The sequence below is a fragment of the Solanum pennellii genome, chromosome 11, assembly GCF_001406875.1.
Source record: "Solanum pennellii chromosome 11, SPENNV200".
In the NCBI taxonomy this organism is placed as follows: Eukaryota; Viridiplantae; Streptophyta; class Magnoliopsida; order Solanales; family Solanaceae; genus Solanum; species Solanum pennellii.
Window position 1 is genome coordinate 51,872,066 of NC_028647.1, and position 7,480 is coordinate 51,879,545.

The window sequence follows — 7,480 nt, forward strand, 5'->3', positions numbered from 1 at the left end:
TAAGATAGGGTCATTCTTTTAGCCTTTAGGTGGATCCCACTAGCAAGTCCTATGCAGGTACATAGTCAAGGGATAAGGAGATTGCTTCTAGATACTACATCTCTACTGACGGAGATTACCCATCTCAAGAGGTTGCTTCTACGTACCCGATCTCTACTCACATGAGAGTAATCACCTCTATCATATCCTCTCAGTGCTAAGCATTAATCCCCATGGAGTATTAGACTTTCATTACATTCATTAGCTATAGGTTAAGGGATTGCTACTAAGTACTCTATGTCTACTCACGGAAATAATATTCATTCCTACCTATCATTCATTCATTGGAAAGCTCTTAGAAATATTGAGCTCTCTACTAGACACTACACCTCTACTCGCGGAGAGTCTCCACCCAAAAATTCCCATTCATTCATTAGAGTTCTATTGAGAAAATCTTTCAATAGAAACATATTCTTTACATTTTATTAGCTTCATTCATTTCATTCGTGTATGTGTGTGTATATGTGAGAAAGCCTATCTGTTGTATTCTAGATTTTTTGATGATCCTAAAAAATGCGGGGACCTGGTCCCTACCAGAGTGCTCTCGTCCAGATACAAATGGGGTGCAGTTGTAAACTGTCATTTCAGGTGGTAGGTGAAAAGTGCAGTGTCCTACACCAATAGGAAGAGAGAACGAGATTGTATGCTTTAGTGTCTCACAAATGCAGGGACCTGGTCCCGTGTAAAGTTTTCTCGTCTAGATCCATTATAGGGAACAACTGTAAAGCTGTCGTGTCAGAGGTTGGTGAGGTGTAAGCGTACTACACCAATCAAAATGGGCGCAATTGTTTGTCCAACGTTCAATAACTTTTCATGGTTGATTTAATTAATATGACAAACAACAATTAAATTCAATCATCCAAGGAAGAAGTCAACCACCAAGCCTTTTCAAGAACTTACTAAGAAGTTTGCAAGGGACCTGGTCCCTTCTAGACTCCGATATGAAAAGGTGACAAGACAACTATCAGAAAAGCTTCCACCTCTAATGTGGTAGGTTCACAACTTTTCTAATAACAGGACGAAGTTTTTGGTGATTTATATTATCTCTTTACAACAAACACAAACTCAAGATTTAGCAAAGGAAAAATCAACAAACTTAAAAGAAAGGCTATCTTTAAAGAAGAATTCAAGCACAAGAATACATACAACAAGGACCTAATCATGGGAAGAAGTGCTTTTGATACCTGCTGTTGTTCTTGCATGTTTGTATTGAGCTTAACTTGTAGGATTTATTTCATTATTTTTTAGATACATTTCTACCTGGTTGGAGTCTTGTAAGAACATAGTTAGGAATAACTTTGTGTCTTAATGTACGAGTCTACATTAATTAGTTGGGTTAGTATAATGGGCAGTGTGATATCCGCTTAGTTGTAGTTTAAGATATCTAGGGTGATAACTTAGTGGACAGTGTTGTATATACTCTGTCTCATCAAAGTTATAAGGTGTATTACTTAGCATAAAGATTAGTAGGCTAGTCTGTTGGTGTAAAACTAGTTTTACTTTTGCTTGTGAGAAGATCAGTGAAATGCAATGTTTTCTTCCCTTGAGCAAGAAGGTTTCCATGTAAATTTGTTTGCTCAATCTTTACTTACAACACTTATTTTACTGTTCTTCATTAAAACTGTCTTGAGGATCTGGTCCCATCGAAACAGGTAAACGCTTACGTTTAGTTACTAATCGTGCTTAGTCAAGGGACCTGGTCCTTGATTGATAGTAGACGCATACATTCCAACAAGTGGTATTAGAGCTTGACTCTCTATATGGTTAACACCAAGAGAGAGATTCCTCCTAGGAATGTTGACAATAATGAGCGTCCAAAGAAGTCATTCCTTCACAAGGCCACCTCTTCTTGATGGTCAATTCTATAGTTGGTGGAAGATTAGAATGAGAGACTATCTCATGACTAAGGATATTGATGTGTGGTACATGATATGGGAAGGTCCTTATGTACCAACCATGGAGGTTAAGGTTGGAGAGATAACAAGAGTCATCCCCAAGACTAGAAAACAATACAATGACTCTGACAAGCAACTAGTCCAAAAAAATTGCAAAGCCAAAAAGCTGCTTATGTGTGGAATTGGAATGAAAGAATATGATCTGAGCTCTTAGTGCGAATCAACAAAAAAAATTTGGGTTCTACTGAGAACCACCTTTGAGGGCACTGAGGAAACAAGGAAATCTAAGTTTGATTTCTTTACTACTGAGTTTGAAAGTTTCACCATGGAAGAAGGTGAACTAGTTCATGAAATGAACACAAGATTCTCCACCATAACCAATTAACTCATGTTTCTTGATGAACATGTCCCGGTGTGCAAACAAATCTCTAAGATACTCTAAATTCTTCCCAGATCTCGGACAAATAAATTTTTGTTTGTTGATGAGACAAGGGATTCTAAAGAGGCAACTCTAAATGCACTATTTGAGTAACTTCAAGCTCATGAGATGCATATAAAAGGGAAGGGTCTCGTATTCAAGGGTGAAGCCATGAAGGAAAATCTAACTTGTTATTCTATCAGGTGGGAGATGTTAAAAGGGATAAATCACTAGCATTTAAGGTGTCACGAAGTGGAACTTCTGAAATAGAAGAGTTTGGATAAAGAGAAGACAAAGATGGGGAACTGGTCCGTCTCAATTTAAGCAGAAGAAAACCTTTCTTTAAGGTGGTAAAGAAGAATATGGCTGCACTGGAAAAATCCTCAGGTGATTCATGTAATACCTCTAAAACTACATAGGTGTAAGTAGAGCCTAATATGTTATTCATGAGGGCCTAAGGTCATTAAATGGTATATAATGTGATAATGAGGTAGTGTCTAAAGATTTAGGTTGATTGGAAGTCAAACGTCAAGGGACAACCAAGACGTTCAATGACTAAGTCACCTATATGTGCCTTGTGTGTTTTAATGTTCTTATGTGTGTGTCATGAGATTATAATGTCCTTATATGAGTAAAAATAGTGTTTATAGTCAGTGTGTTAAGTTTCATAAAGTTTGGAGGTCAAACGTTCAAGAATGTCAATGACGTTCGAAAGATTTACCTTGAAATGGCCTTGTGTGTCTTAGAATGTTTCATTGTGTTTCACATGTTCGTTTTTGATGAAATTGATATGAGAGATCCTAAAATAGTATACAAATATATTTGGGTTTGAAACGTCCAGGAAAACATCCCTAAGGACCATCCAAGGGTCCTTGAGGAAGGACCCTTCACAAGAGCCTAAGGTTGTCTAGACAAGCCCAAATGACTATGGCAATCGATGGCCAGTAGGCTGGTCGACGCCCCGTCGATGGTGGACGTGGGTCAAGAGGTAGCCTATGTATCTTAAGATCCTAAAAGACCACACTCTGAAACAAACGAGGACCAGCCATGACGGTCCGTCGTCTGGCTGATGGTCGTAGGTGACCAGTCGTATATTGAGGCTCGCAACTTCACAACTTAATGTAAAATGCAAGGGTGAATTGGTAAATTCTCCCAACGTCCAAATAATTAATTGGGAGGTTTCCTAAGGGTATTTTAGGTAGTTTAAGTGGGTTTATAATTCCTAAACACCTACATGAATTCTTCATTCTAAAATCCACACCTAAAACCTCTAAAGAGCTCTCTAGAACTCCATTGAAATTTAAAGGTTGATTTCACCACAAAATTCTAACAATTTTCGTGTATTAACATCAGTTAAGGTATGGTTTTTAATCATTGGATCTCTTTTCTTCAAGGAGTCAATCTTCAAAGTGTTTTTCAAAGACTTCTCAAGATAAGTTTTCTAAATTGAAATATATCCATGGGTTCTTGCATTAAAGGTTTTGAATCATTGAATATTGATTGAATTATTGTTAATTAGATGATTTTAACTTACAATCTTCACGAACCCATGAAAAACCTAGATTCTTCAAATTTGTTATATTATGGGTGATATGATCATTTCTCAATGCTTATGAATTCAGTGTAGTTTTCCTTGAGTTTTTCATGATGTAAGAATTGTATTAGATTGATATATAAGTTGTATTACATTGATAAATCTATATTAAATTGATTTAGATTCATTGTATATTATGATGTTTGTATTGAATTGATGAACATGACCATGAGTAAGGGCCTTTTTTGGTAATGTATTGGATGATTTAGCTATGTATTGAAGTAGTGAGAATGGTGGTGGTACGCTGCCGTAATTCTCTTTATATTATGTAAATTAGATCTTCAGTTATGTTGTGATATGTATGTTCCACTTATGGTGGCAGTGCTATGTGCTTTACTTGTGAATTATGTAGCCTCGTTGACGTTACTTTATGAATTATAATGATCATGGCCTTGTCGGCAATTACTTGATATATTATGATGAGTTGTGTAGTGATTCATGTGAAGTATGATTATAGCTATCTACTTGTGTTTAAGGTTAAAGTATGTGTTTTTCTATTGATGTTGTTAGGTGATCATGTTAGACTATGATTATGTCCTTATATGTGTAGTCTTAGGGTTGGATGCATGATTCTTCCTATTTGACTATGTGAGTCTTATGATGATTATATTAATGATCTTATGGAAGTGTGTAGTATTACTAGTAAGTATGCTTAGTTGACCCTATGTGCTTCAAAAAATGATGTGTAATATGTGAAGTATGTTGTGTCTTGTTTTGGTAGATTTATGTCCCTTACTTGATGCATGTATGGTAAAAATATGACTTCTTGACTTAGGATGCTAGAGATTATTAGTCTTGTATGTATGGATGACATGTGACCTTGAATGTTTCTAAGAGGGTCTTTTATGTGAAGCCTTCAACCTAGTTGTAAGGTTACGATATCGTTCAAATTGAAACCCTAATGTTATCCTTTGTGTGTGAATGGTGGACTTAGGGATTGATTGGTTGGAACGACATGAAATCATGCGTAGGAAAATCATTAAGCTATCCTCTTAACCATTGTAAGGCAACCCTTGGGGACCTCTTTGGTAAGTTTAATGTGATTGTGTTATGAACTAGATATGGAACCTCTTCGTGTACTTCTTTATCAAAATAATCTATGAGAACAAAGGCTATCACTGAGTGAGTATGGATTGGGAAGTAGATCTAGTTATGGATGAGACTTGATTACAAATGAGCCCTTCATATTCCTTAACCTTGTGCCAACATGGGATGTGTCCAAGTTCTACCATTGGCAAGTGTAACACCCTCCATCGGAGTAGGTTACAACTCCGGATTCCATTCTTTGCTATAATGGTCTATTTCGGTTATTGCCTATTCTCATCATATGGTATAACTATTAGTATTGGAGAAGTTCTATGAAGTTTAGGTTGTGGTATGGGACACTATCTAGACATTACGCAATAGGGTTTGAAGATGTTAGTGAGTGAGTCCCTAGGTCTTCTCCAAGACATTACTTGAATGTCCTTATGTGATGAATGTCTCTTTAATAAACTAATGAAGATAATGACTTAAGTTGGAAAGCATGTAAATGAATAGGTACTTACCTAGAGTAGTTAAGGGTTGTCTAGTTAAGGTGTGGAGGGGGCATATGAGTGGTCACTTCATGTCTTACCTAGGTAAATCATAAGAATGACTCTAGATATGAAAATTGGTTTATACATTAGACATGATATAAACTTAGGAAGTCTTAAGGATAATTAGGTAATCTTGGAGAGGGTGTATGTGCGTTCTCTTCTTGATTTACTTAAGTAAGTCTTTTGATAACCTTTGGAAGGAGAATGTAATATTATATATATGTTATGTTATAAAATGAGATGATTCTATCTTAGGTATTCTAAAGGATCTCTTAGGTGTGTGTGAAGGTATTGTATGGGCGGTCGCTTCACAACTCACTCAAGTGAACCTTAGAATCACCTTTGGTAGGAGGATCTCATGTTATGTGTTTTGGTTTGTTTTAAGAGTATTTTTATCAATATAAGTGGTCTTAATGATCATTTAGGTGTTCTTAGAGCGGGTGTATGGGTGGTATCTCTTTGTCTTACTTAAGTGAGTCTTAGGATAGCCTTTAGGTAGAGGGTTTTATGTTAAATGAATTCACTGTAAAGTTGGGTCTAGTTCACTGTAAAGTGACTTAGTTCACTTGAATGTTCCTTAAAAAGTGATAAAATGCTTATGTGATATCTTATATTTTTCTAATATGTTAAATATGATCCTTATACTTATGATATGGTGTTTTAATAAAAAAGAGCATAATTCCAATAAATATCCGTTTTCATGATTTTATACATTAAACCATACTTAGTACAAGTGTTTATACTAATTTCATACATTTTGTTATATCTAAAGGTGTAGGTAAAAGATCAGAAGGATCTTGAAGGAAAGATCTGAATTTAGTTATCGTTCAAGCAAAGCTGAAGTATGTCTTCACTTGACTCGAGGGCATAATTGTCTTTAGATGTATTTTAATTCAAAGTATTGTAATAGACTAAGTATTTCTATATTTGTATTGTATGGGCCGTGTCAAAAATATTCTTGAGTCTAAAAATGCCATATGTTGAGACTTAGTGTTTTCTATGACTTTAATATGAAAGATGTTTTAAGATACTTCGTGTGAAATTTTTTAATTCCAAACTACTTTTCATACATGTATGAAATGAATGATGTCAAAGGGCTTATACAAGACCTTCGAGAGGTTAAGTATGTCGTGCCATGACCTAAGAATACCCTAACTTCTAGGGTATATTGATACACTTAAATTACACTTTCGTAAAGAAGTATAAGCGGTCGTATCAAGTAAAGAATTCAACTATTAGGTTGGGGTTGATCCCACGAGGAAAATGGTTTAGACATAACTTCAATGTACGGTTACTTCTATTTGGTCAAGTCCTTTCCGAAACTAGTAATTAACGGGGGGGGGGNGTAATATTGCGAAATAATGCAAGTAGCGAGAGTAAATTATTGGTGTTTATCAAGTTGTGAGAGAAACTAGGGTGTAAGTATTCCCCAAAGGTTCATAACGCCATAATCCTAGCTATAACAATTCTTCCCTAATGTTTTGCATGCGAAGAGATAAGTTATGTATCTCTAAATCTTTGGTTCGGAATTCCGAGAATTTCACCCCGTACCTTGGTCCATCTACGTGTGTCTAAGTTACAAGCCCTTACCTTTACTTTATATTAAACATCATATTCGATGTATGGATTCGTTACTACTTCGCACCAATTTAAACTAGCCTATTAGATAGTATCCCACTAAATCTATTCCGATAANTTGCCGATAATTTATTTCCTATTAACTACCCCCTTGGTCCGTCAAGTAGCAATAAGGCGAGTTCTAACGCGTGCACTCGTTAAAAAGACTTCTAAACGAAAGAATATCGATGCATGCAATAACCTATTTGAGAATTGTTACTAAGCTAGGTTTATTTTGTTAATCACCCATGATTCCCACAACCCTAGTTGTAGATTTAGATACCCATTCTTAGAAGAACACAATTCATAGCTGATAAACAATAAATCATGAACTTACTTT